This window comes from Ambystoma mexicanum, chromosome 8 (genome assembly GCF_040938575.1).
Source record: "Ambystoma mexicanum isolate Mex_15411 chromosome 8, UKY_AmexF1_1, whole genome shotgun sequence".
In the NCBI taxonomy this organism is placed as follows: domain Eukaryota; kingdom Metazoa; phylum Chordata; class Amphibia; order Caudata; family Ambystomatidae; genus Ambystoma; species Ambystoma mexicanum.
Genome location: NC_090929.1, coordinates 446,370,524 through 446,385,010, shown reverse-complemented (window position 1 = coordinate 446,385,010; position 14,487 = coordinate 446,370,524). Strand labels below are relative to the sequence as shown.

General features: G+C 47.1%; 1 protein-coding gene across 2 annotated transcripts in view; it reads left to right on the top strand.

The window, feature by feature from the left end:
* Positions 1-1,951: 1,951 nt before the first annotated feature.
* Positions 1,952-14,487, top strand: part of SPSB1 (splA/ryanodine receptor domain and SOCS box containing 1) — a 379,914-nt gene continuing 367,378 nt past the window's right edge. Inside the window, exon 1 of one of the 2 annotated variants that reach the window (XM_069610025.1) lies at positions 1,952-2,353. The gene's annotated coding sequence lies outside the window, so the exon portion shown is untranslated. The remainder of the gene's footprint in view (positions 2,354-14,487) is intronic. The other variant, XM_069610026.1, reaches the window with a different exon arrangement.

Below are 14,487 nucleotides of genomic sequence, written 5' to 3'. Positions count from 1 at the left end.
GTCGCCATCTCCCCTAGTCTGGAGTCCAGTTTCATTAGGATCGACCTTCTCCTTTCGGTCGCCAACGCTGTATTCGCGTTACCGAGCAGGCAGAAAATTCTCTGAGCCCAGCCAGATATAATCCCTGGATCCATGGGCTCCTTCTTGGCCTTTGCTTCCTCGGCCAGTTGCCAGATCTTGGTGATTGGCCCTAGCATATCTAGTACCTTGTCCTGACAGGACCGGCAGGATCTGTCGATGCCCTTCTTTACGTCCCTGCCGTACCGGCCTAGGAACGTCAAGATCCTCTCATCGATCTCCGGGGTCTCCGCTACTCCGTCCGGGACCCTTGGTCTTGGGCATTCGGATTTCAGTTTGGACCTGGCCTGTTTGCTTAACGGTGTCCGCAGGCGCCTTCTAAGGTATTCTGCGATCTTCTCCGGCGGGTCCCATTCGTTGGACCTGGGGTGGATAAGATCGTCGGGATCGAACTCTCCCTTGAGCAGATCCTCTTCCTCCCTCCTGCCTTTTTTCGTAGGACGGCTTCCCTCCTCCTCCGGGGAGGTTTGGTCTTCTGAGGAGGTGTAAAATTCGGACCTCGAGCTGCTCCTACAATAGTCGTCGTCCGACTCGCTCGAGCTAGAGACCTTTCTGTGGGATCTCGCCTTCCTTTTCCCCGATTTGTGGGGTGAACCCGGGGGGGTCTGGGCGCTACGGTCCCTGCGGGTTTTGTGTTTGCTTCCCCCTCTCTTTTTGCGAGCCTTACCCTGGGACAGATCCGCCAGGCTATGCAAAATGCCCCTCTCTTCCCGGGGTCTTTCGGCACTCTGCAGAATCTGCACCACCTCGGTCATACGGCGCCCGCTGACATGGGGCTCGTCCGAGTCGTCGGTGTAGTCGCTCATGTTTTGGTGCCTCTGTAACACTGTTAAGGTGCCTTGCAGTTTGCTTGGGGTGCCCCCGTCAAGATATGTACTGGTAGCTAGGCGAGACCTCGTGGTAATAACAGTCTTACCTGGGACTGAGCCCGTCAAGCAGAGGATAGCCTCTGTTCACCTCCTCCCCAGTGGCAGAATGAGGGGTATTGATTTTGTGCTGTTTCCCAGCTTACAATTTTCTGAGCAGGTTTGTAGCCTGCGATATCAACTTCGGCCACTAGGTGGCATTCCAGTCTAGGCACAGAGCCGTGCCTTTTCAGTCCACACACGGTTGTCCATTTGGAAGACGGAGTTTGGTGTTTTTGAAAGTCGGGCTTGGGATATTATCTCTGACGAGCTCCATGAGACTCTGCTGGTACTTTTTTCCTAATACGTAAGTTCGCAACGGCGCCGGAACTCCTGAGGTCCCGTCGCGCCGTTGCGAACTTCCGTGCCTGTAGCGCCCCTTAGAGGGGAACCGACGCCGGAACGAGAGTCCTGTCGCGTCTTCTTCGCGGATATGCTCCGCCAATCCTACGCGCTCGCCTGCAAACGTGCACGTTATTAGTTTGTTAACAATACAGTATCAAAGTCAACATTATCAATAAAATATAAAGGTGCTGCTCGAGCAGCAAAGAAAGAGGAAGGACTTCAGAGTTGCGGGATGTTATAGGGAAGAAGTGACACTGATTGGAAGAAGGGATCACATGGTTTCTGCTTATCCTATGGAAAACGAACTACAAAATTACTGGGTTTTTTGGACTTTGTAGTTTTATGGGTTTTCCATGTTTATATTGTTTATATGGTTGCTGCTCGAGTTGGTAAAGAGAAGTGAGAGCATAATCTGAGCCTCCGAGTCTTGACATAGAATCCGAGCCTCCGAGTCTTCATATAGAACCCAATGGTACTCCATCTTGTATTGCTCCAGTAAGTGTATCCATGGTAACCTGTAATTATTAGCCTTCTTCTATTTCGACATCTCACGGTTCCGAAAAGCTACGTTGTTGGTCCGTCTTCTGTTTCACGTGTATAGTGATTGACCGTTGCATTGGCCTACGATCTCTTTTTCTGTCATTGGAGGGCGGGCTACCTTTATAGCGCATGTCTACACATGAAGGTAGTTTTAGTTCACAGGGAGTTGGTTATCGCAAACCACCGCTATTTGAGCACATGACACAAACTGGGGCGGAGTCGAACTAATAGCTCGCTATTTGAGCACGTGATCGAAAAGGGTTGGGTTTTTTATTGAGTGACAGTTGCGAAGGGTCGCGTTCTCCCCTCTGTGCATTCAGATCCTGTACGGTGCCGCTAACCCCGTGGTGTCGGGAGAGTAAAAAGGCATTTCTTACGGAGCTTGAACTGCCCCACCGCTTGACATGGAGCCGGGACGAAGAAGGTGAGGAGGTCTCAACGGTCTGCTGCTCTGGCCGGGCCTAAGGAAGAGTGGGGGCAAGAAGGTGGGTGACGCTAAACCGCTACCTTCAATGGTGAACGCGTCCGTTACCCTGACTAACGGCAGTAGGGGAACGGGTAGTGGGCGAACGAAAGGAAGTTTAGGGGTAGGGGGTGTGTAGGCGAGGGGGAGACGTGTGTTTAGACATGTTGATGAGAGACGAGTTGAATGTTCGGTTAACAGGTGAGGCGGTGGGTTGGCAGGTAAAGCTATCTTTTGGGGGAGAAGTAGGTGTAGGGTCAGCTGGTGGTGGAGTGCTGTAGTGTGGATGTATGAGGGACGGGAAACCCCAGACCTACTGAAGAGTGTAAACGGGGTTAATAGACATGGGCAGAGTGGCCTATACGCTGACAGATGCAGTAAGAACTTGAGGTGTGTGCAGTTGAGGAAGCTATACAGCGTGTTAAAGCGAGGACAAGAGTGAGGTGTCTGAGGTTCAACGAGGTAACCGTCTCTTTTTTGGTGTCTTGCGAGAGCTATCATGCCGTGTAGCATGGAGGGTTACGTTTGCTTGGGGCTGGAAGCAGCTGAAGTGGTCTCATTGTACGAGCAACTGTGCTGAGGGTAGAAGAAATAAGCTTGCCGAGATAATGCTATTGAGTGACCTATGTGAAGAGGGGGGAATGCCGATATCTCGTCTACAAACTCTACGTTTGAAGGTATTTGAAAATGTAGAGACCGCTAACGCCCCGATCGGGAGGGGTAGGGGGACAAGAGTAAGTCGATCTAGATTGCTAGAAACCGGCTGCGTGCACACTCAGATAAACATTGATGTGTTCGTGTAGCAGCGTCTATTTCTACTGGGTGTAACCAGTGATGGGTGTGCTTAGTAAACTTTGCGTTCATGTCATGGTCCTGCAAGAAGTTGTCAAGGATGTTTGGTTTGGTGTTTCGAAGGTTAGTTTGCAGCAGGGCTTTTAAGTCCCCATAACTAAGCAACCAGCACAACTTTTCCTCAGCATAAAAGCCTCAAACCATGCGCATGAGACTCGTGCTAGTTTAAAAGGGAACACACTGTACATTGGCCACTAACAAGGATGTAAGCTGAGTGTCCAGAATTTGCTGTGTGTAATACAGCAGTCTTACGTCCGTACGTTCTGGTAATGCAAGTGTGGTTTATTTTTAGACTGAATTTCTTTGTAGGGTTGATTTGTTCCTGGGCCACAGCATTCCCCACGTGCGCAGCATGATGTTGCTGGGCACCTTTCTATGCTCCTTGATATTTTCTCAAGGATGCACACTTGGTATCTTCCTAGCCATTGTCGTGTTTAAGGAAATCCTTGGGGTATGGCAATCATCTAGGAGACCAGAACCACGTGGGAGGATTGTAAGAATGGGATGTCGCTAATCAGATAGGGAAAATATCTTATATGCATGCAAGAATAGGCCTATCTTTTTATGACATTAGGGGTGCTGTGTAACACATTTTTGTCATTTATATATTGCTGTTCCCCATTTGTATATCCTCAATGCACTTTGTGGTTGGAATGCCTTCGGGGACCCAAGTCAAGGTAGGGGAAAGTTCTAAGAGGAGGCTTAAGATGCTTTTGTGAATTTGATCGAGATTAGGATTTGAGGGCTAGCTAGGCTCCAGTAAACAACTCAAGAGGTCAGGCAAGTGGGCGGGTGCTGCGGTAGGTCACGACAGAGCTTGTGAAGGAGATTCAATGTGTTCAGCTAGACTGAATTTTGTCATAGGTTGTTTTCTAATGGCAGAGGTGTTGAGGCAAGTCTGGTGTTTCAGTGCAAAACCGTTGTGACCAGCTAGACCGAATTTGACAGTCTAGCTGCGTTCTAGAGTGTGAATGGATAGCAGTGCCTGCTGTGGATGTCCACCCTCAATGTTCCTGTGTCAACCAATATTACACTCGTAGACTTTTGGGCACTATGGACAGCCTACCCTACTAGTCTACCAAATATAATAGATTGGGTGACGTAGAACATCTTATAGGAGGGACAAACAGGCTACCATAGAAACTAGGTTAATAGTATTGAGTGCAATAGACAAGTTACCTTTAAAGTCTAACTACATATCACCCGTGTTCTTCAAACGCTAACCAAAGCAGTCTAATAAGCACAGAGACATGGATATCTGCTTGTGACTACTGTGATACAATGCCTAAATTAAGCCGTTATATGTGCAATGGAGGGTCACCAACGTATATCGAGGTATTAGAGAGGGAGGCCGCATTGAGGTTTAAGAGAACTCGGCTGGGACCAAACACCCAGATTTAAGAGAACACAGCTGGGAAGATGCATCTAAATTCACTAGACGGCTAGGAAAAAGTACCCAGCATTGGCGATCACAGCAGTGGAAACTCATCCATCCAGATTTAAGATAGCATAGCAGGCAAAAGCACCCAGACTTGTGAACTCAGCAGTGGAAACGCACCTAGATTCAAGGTAACCCAGCAGGCAAAAAGCACCTAGACCTAAGAACACAGCAGTGGAAACGCACCCAGATTCTAGATAACGCAGCAGGAAAAATGCACCTAGAATCAACACAACACAGCCACGAAAATTCATTTAGATTTAAGAGAACACAGGCAGAAAGCATCTAGATGAAAGAGGGCACAACAGTGGAGATGTACCTAGATTCCAGAGGCACAGGAGGTAAAATGCAACCCAGATTTAAGATGAGTGATGAAACTGCACCTAGTTTCAAGAGACGCAGCTGGGTAAAATTCCACCTAGAATTTAAGATATCAAGCGGGGAGAATTAATTTGTAAGTGATACACACCCATAGGCCTCAGAGCGCAAAAGTGGGGGAAGGAAACAGACTGGGGGAGGATAGATAAAGCCAAGCTGAAAGAGGGTCTTCACTGATTTCTTATAGATCGTCGGAGGAAGATGCTCTAATATTCATCAGGAGTGCGTTAATGCCCTGGATGCGTGAATGTCCTAGGATTAAGAGGGCCCAGTAGGACGTATGGACCTAATGGGAGAAACAACTAGGTTTGAAACACTGCGGTAAAGGGAGAGATGCCTAGATTAGAGATGCTCCAGTAATTCGGTGAAACGCCTAGAAAATGAAAAACGACAGCAGTGGTAAAAGCCCCTAGATTGAGACACAGTAGCAGTGGGAGAGATGCCTACATTTGAGACCATTGCAGTGGGAAAAGCACCTAGATTTGAGACGCAGCAGCAATGGGCAAAACACCTACATTTGAGGCATACTGAAGTACAGCATAGCAGTAGGGGGGAAAGCTAATTACTAGCTAACGGGTAGGTGGACTGTTATAGTAGGTAATAAGAGGGGTGGGGCTTTACTGAAGTACAGTAATGGCTGTACTCCCCACCCAGACTGCACCTACCCAATCTGTCCCTGCTGGTTGACTGGCAAGCATGGGCTGGGGCTGCTTACTCAGGAGCTGCCCCTTTGCCTTGTGGCCCTTAGCAGAGGCTGCCATGAGGTGTTGATTTGAAGGGGTCAAAACAGCCCCCTCAGAGGGTGGTGGGCGGGGATGGAGGCAAAGATGTGCAGGGAGCTGCAGATGGCTGGGAGCGGTGCAGAAAGCACTGGAGAGCGTGAGATTGGGCAATTTAAGGTTTTTTAATCTACTGCACATGGATCACTGAGGCCAGACAACATTAGACTGCTGGTGCAAGTGGCGCTTGGCAGTAGCAAAGGGGCTAGACTCTCGTCCACTTAGTTGGCAATCGGTGGCCAAATCGAAGGTTGGAGGATGGAGGCAGGGATGCGCAGGTAGCTGCAGGTGGCGATGAGGAAGACGGATCTATATATTTGCTAGTCATCCCTCGCTTTTACCCCGTTGCTCTCACCACTTGGTTGGCTGGCAGTTCTCTCTTCTTTTTCTTGTACCTTCCTTGAATTCTCCTTTTTATCTTTAAATACAGATATTGATTACCTTTTTTCCCTAGACTTTGCATGGTTGGGACCAACACCCTCTTTTTTGCACTGTTTATGGACTTCTGATCAGTGATGGATCTTCTGTCTCTTTGATGGGGTGGTGAGGGGGTTATATCCTGCACTTTAGTGTGTGTCACTCGCAATCAAAACCTGATGCTATCCAAATGAGTATGACTTGTGATTTGCAAATGTTTAGTGTTGAGTAGCACGGCCAGTGTTCAATATGTTCTCAAAGTTTGCAGTTTTGAATCCCAGTCTTGTCCATTTGTGAAATATTAAAATTCATGGTCTGCATTATGCTCTGAAAATACTTACATTGGTCCTAATCTTTCCCCGCCCTTTCTCGTAGGTGATTTCAGGGCTGGCTGGACGTAGTAGGGCCCATTTTGAAATTTGCACCCTCGTACTGTTCATTCGGCTGTGTGGTGCATATATTATGTGTATATATTATAATGGAAATGAATCTTGCACACCCCAAGCAGTTGATTTATTTGTGTTCATCATTGAAGGTGCATAACTTGAGTGCTACCATTAACTAAAAACTCCAAGCATATTCGCTGCCCCACACCAAAGAGGGCACTTGTGTACGAGCGCAATATAAATAAAATATCATATCAAAGCAGGGACAAGAACACTTGAAAGAGGTGTTTGTCCAGCAAAGGCTCCTTCACATGCCTTCTTGGCAAATATGTACAGATCACCCTTACTTAGGGGCTTTGTTTTGTGGCAAAATCCTAGATAAAGCAATGAAGGAAGGGGGAGAGTTTACTGAAGAATGCAATTCGTTTTTTTGCAACTTTGAAAGGGCAGTAGGTGGGGTTGAAGCTTCTGTGTAGGGCAGTGGTATTCAATCCTTATTATGCTGAACCCGCCAAGAGTAAAAATATTGTTGCCGGTCACCCTCAATAGATATATCTTCTTGCTTTTTACGATTAAAAGCAGTCGCTGCTTTCCCTTTTTGAAGAGCCTTGCGTCCCCTCTGGATATCCTTCAGTTTGAAGACAACTGGAAGGGCCGCAATGCTCGTGACTCTTTAGAAACCTGGTCCGAGAGCATTTTTGTTTGCGGGGGGGGGGGGCAGTGTTAGGGGGGTGTTGTAGAGCAAAACTGGGCACAAGTTGTAATGGGAAGGGAGGATGTGGGCGCATGGTTAAATTTGTTGGCTTAGCTATTGAGATCTAACAATGGAAGTTTGCAGCTGAAGGGAGCATGTTTGTGCTACGTAAAGAATCAAAACAAACATACTACAGAACTCTGAAATGGTGAGTGGTTGTCTGATTTGGATGGTGGAATAACAAGTGATGTTGGACTTGGGTTTCCAGAGTTTGAAATTGAGGGCAGCTGGGAGCTATTTAGCTCCTGCTTTTTGCCTAAAAGACTGGTTGGCATAATGCGAACATCTACCAGGAGCTACTTTTGACTCCCCAGGTCCACTGATCTTTAGCAAACATACCTATGTGAATTTTGACTCTGTGTTTGGGCAATCTATAAATAAAGATTAGGACACATCTAGGGCTGGGTGATATGGACCAAAAGTCATACCTTGATATTTTGTTTCTGAATGGTGACATACGATCTATATCTAGATAGTTTGTGGGTTACATTTTTAGTTGTAAGCCAACTACATGTGAGATGTCACAAACAACTTTTCTTTATAAGACATTGATCAAAATAAAGTGCAAATCCAGGATTCCACTTCACTATCAAAATGTAAATAACAAATTGTAGTGAATGCAGTTTGTGTGTGTGTCTCAATATATTGTCTTATCCTATTTCGATTTTGATAATTTTTTTTGCTAGCAAAAGTAGCAGTTCTATGAAGAGGCTCTATGAAGAGGTTCTGTACAGACATAACACAATCATTAATTGTGGAAAATGAATGATCCTGTTGGTTGCGGTTACGCCGTAACCTGGCGTGGTGCAGTTCGTTGCAGTGTAACTATCTCGGAAATCGTGCATCCTTGGGCCTTGAAACTTGTTTTGTTCCTTAACCGGTGCCTATATGAGGAACAAAACTTCTTTCCCTTCCCGGTGAACATGGAAAAGTTTCACATGATGCGGCAACAATATGGAACCTTTTGGAATGCTACCTGCCTTTACCTTCGACTCACAGGTCCATTCGCCTCGAATACATTTCCCTTCCCAGTGACCATGGTTTATTGCTTTATCGGCAGGCCACAAACCCACTTCTGCTGAAATACAGGGTGAAAAAGGGGTGGGGTGTCCAAATGTTGGGTAGCCAGTAAGGATCTTAAAAGGTATCTATGCAAAATTTGGTGTAGATGGTGAAACGTTGTGAAATTTTATAAGGAACAATGCTTTGCTAGGCCACAAACACATTTTGACTTGTATATATCCATTCACATATTCCAGCCAAGTCACATATTCCACAACGTCATCTAGTAGCAATCGCTGGAAGTAGACTTCGAGTTCTGAGCCACAACAGCAAGCCATTGTGGGTATGCAGCTGAAATGCAAACTTTCTTCTGGAATTTCTTTGTGTAAGAGGGCAGTGCTACTTTATACATATCTTAATCAACCCAAGGCAGACATTTGCAAGGCTGCCAGGACTACATACCTGGTTTCACCCTTATTGGTTAATCAATGCAGTATAGTCCTGACATCATTGTGGTTCGGGTAAAAGGTTTTTTCAAACCTTTTTAAACCCGTCATACGTGTCATAGACGCATCTATACAACATTTAAAGCAAAAGGTCATGAATAATAGACAAAATGTTTGCTGCTTATGTGGAACTTATATTTTTCAACCGCCTCGTTCCCCAGTGGTAGCTCCTAGCAAATGCTGGCTACCCAGGAGCAAGAAAATATAAAGGGTGCCTGGCGGAGTCCTGATATGCCCAGGAGGGTACCTGTATGTAAAAAAACTTTTAATCAGGGTGAGAGATCCTCAGACAGCTGTCAGGTGTTCAAGCTACATGGGACATGGGATTGAACAAGGTGCGACCCAGGTCTGTGGTAGGTCCGGGGGTGCTAAACACAAAAAGTGTACACAACACTATCTACAAAAACATATATACAGGGGTTGTGCCACAAGACATCGACACGGAAGTGTTTCGGCCAGACTGGGCTGGGTAAGAGCCGAGGTGGTAGTGGCCTTCATCAGGATGGTTGCTTGATAGCGGTGCTGTCTGTACAGGTATCGTCTGCAGTGATGCAGCGGGGACGCTATGCTGGGAGTCCTGTCATGGGTGCTGGACTCTTGGATGCATGTCTGCCTATGACATGTCAGGCCTCGTGCAAAACGGGTCACTGATGCTACTTAATACAGCCTTTGTTTTCAAGGAGCGATTGCAGTGGCAGGCGAATGCGCTCCTCGCGGCAATGGATTCTTAAATCCATTGCCGTGAGGAGCGCTTTCGCCTGTCACTGCAATACCTGTACAGACAGCACCGCTATTAAGCAATCATCCTGATGAAGGCCACTACCACCTCGGGCTCTTACCCAGCCCAGTCTGGCCGAAAAACTTCCGTGTCGATGTCTTGTGGCACAACCCCTGTATTTATGTTTTTGTAGATGGTGTTGTGTACACTTTTTGTGTTTAGCACCCCCAGACCTACCACAGTCCTGGGTCGCACCTTCTTCAATCCCATGTCACTATTCACTTGTATTGCATACTTGTGCACCGCTGTGGAAACAGCTCCTCAACAAACAATGAGGACGATACTCACCGGTATTTTCCTGTGAAAAGAAATGTCTGTCCAAATAAACTGTCGCGCTTAGCGAAGTCCTGTAAATGTTTAAATATATTCATCTGTGCAAAATCGTTTTTGAAGACCAAATAAAATGGCTTCAAAACCTAACAGCTGTCTGAGGATCTCTCACCCTGATTAAAAGTTTTTTACACATGGATACCCAGGAGCTACATTTAGCTCCTGCTAATCAAAATGTAATTTCGGTCCCTGGGTTTCGGTGATTAATGCAGTGATTCGTTTTGAATAATGCACACTGTTTTATTGGTCTCTAACCTTTTTAGTGAAGCTTTTTCTTGCAGATGGAGGACTGATACAGGGTTCGAAATTGCTGGGAGATATTTAGCTCCTGCTTCTAGCCTAGGAGGGCCTAGTTGTCGTGAAACTGCTACCAGGAGCTACTTTTAGCTTCCTAGTTTAACTGGTGCCTTACAAACATTTAGTACCCATTTAGATGTCCTGGATCAAACCTAATGTGTAAAGTAAAGGTTTACCTCTCCTGTAGAAATAAAATGTGTGGTATGCTGTACAATTGCTCTTGTTTTTCCAGCAGTAGCTCCTGCCAACTGGGTGCTTCCCGATGCCCAAGAGCTGGTTTCAGCTCCTGCTTGCTGAAACATATTTTGAACCCTGCATATTGGGTGATGTCTGTGACAGGATGAGGCTGTTGGCCACTAAGGAATCACGTCTGAATACAGTTGATGTAACCCATCATAAATCCAGAAACGTCTGACAAAAGTACTTCTGCTCTGCAAAAGTACTGAGATGAGTAGTGGATATGCCTTCTCAGTGCTACACTACTAATAAAAAAGCAGTGGTCCCAATCCTAAATGTGAAATGGGCACAGCCTGACATGTATACCTCCTTCAGTGCGTTTGGTAACATGGGCAAAATGGCAGGCTATACTGTTCAGGAGGGTTGACCTGGCACAATGTAACAGACAATAGTATGGTGGTACAGAATAAAATGTGAACCAAGATTCCATCAAAATAGGAACTTGCATAAAACTAACAATGCACACAACCAATGAAACACAAATAACCCACCCTTGTACAGGAAACAAAAATGTAGACTGAGAGCAAGGGGCAGCTCTTTGGGCAAAGGTATGGGGTGCATGCATCATGTGAACCACAAATGTAAGTACTTTCAAGTGTCTTCAGGTAGTTGTGGTGTTTTCCCTAGGGTCTGTTTAGGCATTCCAGGGGAACAGGACCACTGCAAATAACTTGTCGTGGTGGTTAGAGGGGTGTGCCGGGCTTCTTGGTGATTTCATGTAGCAGAGCAGTTTGAGTCACACCGTTCTCTGGTCCAGGTGACTTGGGAGACATGGCTTTCTGTTGATCTAGCTGGCCTTCGAGATGGGTCGATTCAGCAAGAAAATCATGCTTGTGCTGGGTCGAGTCAGCATTTGAGATGAGTGAGTCGATGGCTTCCTGTTGGTGGCAGTTCGTTTGGTGTAGTTGGTGCTCATGTTACTGCAAGTTGGGTGCTATCACAGCGATTTGCAGTTCACTGCGTTGAGTCTGCATGAAGATCGCTTGAAGGTAAGAGTAAAGACTGGAGGGGCGTGTCTGTACTTCTGAGGAGAGGCACAGGACCCCAGCCAAGATTCTCTATTCGGTAGCTATGGTCGAGCAATCAAGGCCTAGATTCTCAGGAGGTGATGCGGGCTGGTTCTTAAGTACAGTGTAGTCCCCAAGCACCCACAAAGGAAGGTCCCCACACTGCATCGGTTAAAACAGTCTTTATATAATTAATATTCAAAGGTATATACGCTATCACGATAGCGCACTGTGTGCTCAGAAAATCAACAATGGTAAATATATACAGTTCTAAAGTGGTACCACAACGATTATTAGATCTCATTAAAGTGCATTAACTATACTGTAAAAATGTCACACAGATCATTACAAAGGAAACCAGCAGTAGAGCGAGGAAGGAAAGCAAGATGGTTGAACAATTGGCAGAATGCTGGCCCCGTACCACTAGACACCATTCTGTGTGGAGATTCCCCCCCACCTGGGCAACCTGTAAGATAAAGATACAAACCAGTCCATATATTGACAATAGACTTCCCAATAGTTGGGCAACCCCAAAGTACCTGGCGCTGTAGCGTTCCTCGTCAGGGAATTGATGGCCCTTCTTGAGTGCCCTACCTTTAAGGCGGAGTTGCGGGTCGTCGAACGTCCGACGGAGAACTGGTTGAGCTATGACAGTGAAGTGGCAGCTTCTTTCCTAGCAGTGCTTGTTGACTGGGAAGCGTAAACGTCTTGCAAGGAAAGAGGCTTGCGGGGTACCTTGGTGTCGATAGTTCTGGACCTCAGAGTTTAAAGAACTGTGGCCCAGCAAGGGTGTCAAGTCGGCGTCTCTGTGGTCTTTGGGTGGCGGGAAACCCACCAGGATGCTCCTCGGCCCGGCCTACTCCAGCAGGATACAGCGGCGATGATGCAGACGAGAGCGTCCTTGGATCAAATGAAGTTCTTAGGCAAATGGGAGCATGGTGGCTCTGGTCGGCGACGGCGGTCATAGACCGTGTCAGACAACAGTCCGGGTGCTTCTCTGTGATTCCGTGGCGGTCCCCGTCTCGGGTCGGCAGCCTGTCGAAGGTCTGTTTACCAGGGAGCTTTGGCAAAGATCAGCTGCTGCACGATGGTCCCTCGTAGCTCAGGAAGAGGGCGCCTTACCAGGTCCTCTGGGTCAGTCCTTGGAGACACAGCAGCTTTCAGATTGTGAAGGAGAGCAACAGCAATTCTTCTCGTCCAGCTGGGCTTCAAGGTCAAGCGTCAGTTTCACTTCAGTTACTCTTCGTAGTTTGGACTTCAGCTCTGAACACGATTCCTAGCAGTGGGAGGTCCCCAGATATACGGTTGATCTCCCATTCCGCTGGGTCACACTCAAGCATCCAATCGCTACGAAGAGCATTCATGCAGGCCGGCATCCATTCGGGTGTATAGTGCATTCAGTGCCATTCATCACTTCTCTCCAGACACTCGCAACAAGTTATGTGTATTGGGACAAGTATTGAGCCATTCAACACTCCACACTACATTCATACCGGTTTCGGGCAGGGCTGTCTCAGTCATTGTGTTATACACCAGATACTAGACACCCACAACAAAGAATGCATATTAGTCACACTCCATTCACCCAGGTCCCACCCACAGGCGTGCCCACAACATACGGTCGTTGGGAAGGCTCCAGCCAGTCTGGTCAGCACTTCCCCCACACTACCATATATGGAACTTCCACCCAACAGCCAGTCAGGGGGAAGGGACAGAGTCACGGCTTCCCGGGACTTCGGGAAGATTAAGGTAACCGGCGATGGAAGGCAAGAGGCCATAGGGGCCATTTTGTCTCCATCAGGAATCTACCGATTCCAATGACAGGGCCTGGGCATACCAAAATGGAGGACACTCGGGGCACCAGTGAATTCAGCACAGAGCTGCCACCAGCCAGTACCCTGATCTGTGGGTCACACACAGGTGCCCAAAAACATACACTAGGGGCACAGGGTTGTACCCCCTCCCATGAGTGCCATAAAGGTATCCCATGGGTCTGTTCACCAAAACCAAAGGAGAGAGCTGCACCGCCAGGAGTCCCACATGAACTCCTGCGCAGAAAACACGACAGAACACACGATAAAAAGCAGTAAAGGACAATGATACTGAGGCGCTGTCCCTCCGATGCATTTCCAGCATCACAGTAAGCACTTAGATGATCGTAGAGTGCTGAAAGCAGCACAACTGGTCCTGTTGTCACTGTGGGGAAGGCCCTGCTTTTTTGGGCCAGATCTCACATTGTAGTTGTGGGTATACCGAAGTCAGCCAGCAATTTACCCAAACCTTTCATGAATGTGTCACCTCACCAAGCTGACTGACTAAAACCTACAAATGCTTGTGGCTGCAAATTATTTAACCTCCTTAGCCTCCATGTCATAACCAGACATGGCTTATATTTACAACGGCACAAAGCTACTGGAGCTCACAACTTGAACCAGAGGTACAGATGATGATGCCCATCTCTGCCTGTTGGAACTTGTGTACCAACAGCTGTTCATCAGTGCGCATGTGACATTCGAACTTGCCTTGCTAGCACTGCACGTTAGGCGCAAGGAATGTCCAGTGACAGAAACCTGAAAGTTACATGGGTGCATTTTGCTCTTGACTTTCAGTCCTAATGTGATGTGGCTTTGGGAAAAAAAATCTGCCCGTTATTTGTTGGCCTTGCTGTGCTTGGCTCTGCAAGAAGGGGAAGTTTGTAGGATATGCGAGGCTAGGGTGACACACGTGGATCCACATCTCGTTTCTGATTACACCAAAATCACAGACGCATATTGGCAATCAATTTGGGGTTGTGAGCGTAGTGACTAATTTGAGCTTAAACATGGCAAGATTAAAGTCTGTCCTAACCACTGGGTCTGTGTTGACCATATGTGGAAGATCCTGTGTAAGGTGGGGGAAGGGGTAGGGGATCAACACATGTTTGGTAAAGGAACATTCACTCCCCTCCATGAGTGAGTTAGTATGTATCTCTGGGTACACAATTGACTGTTAGATT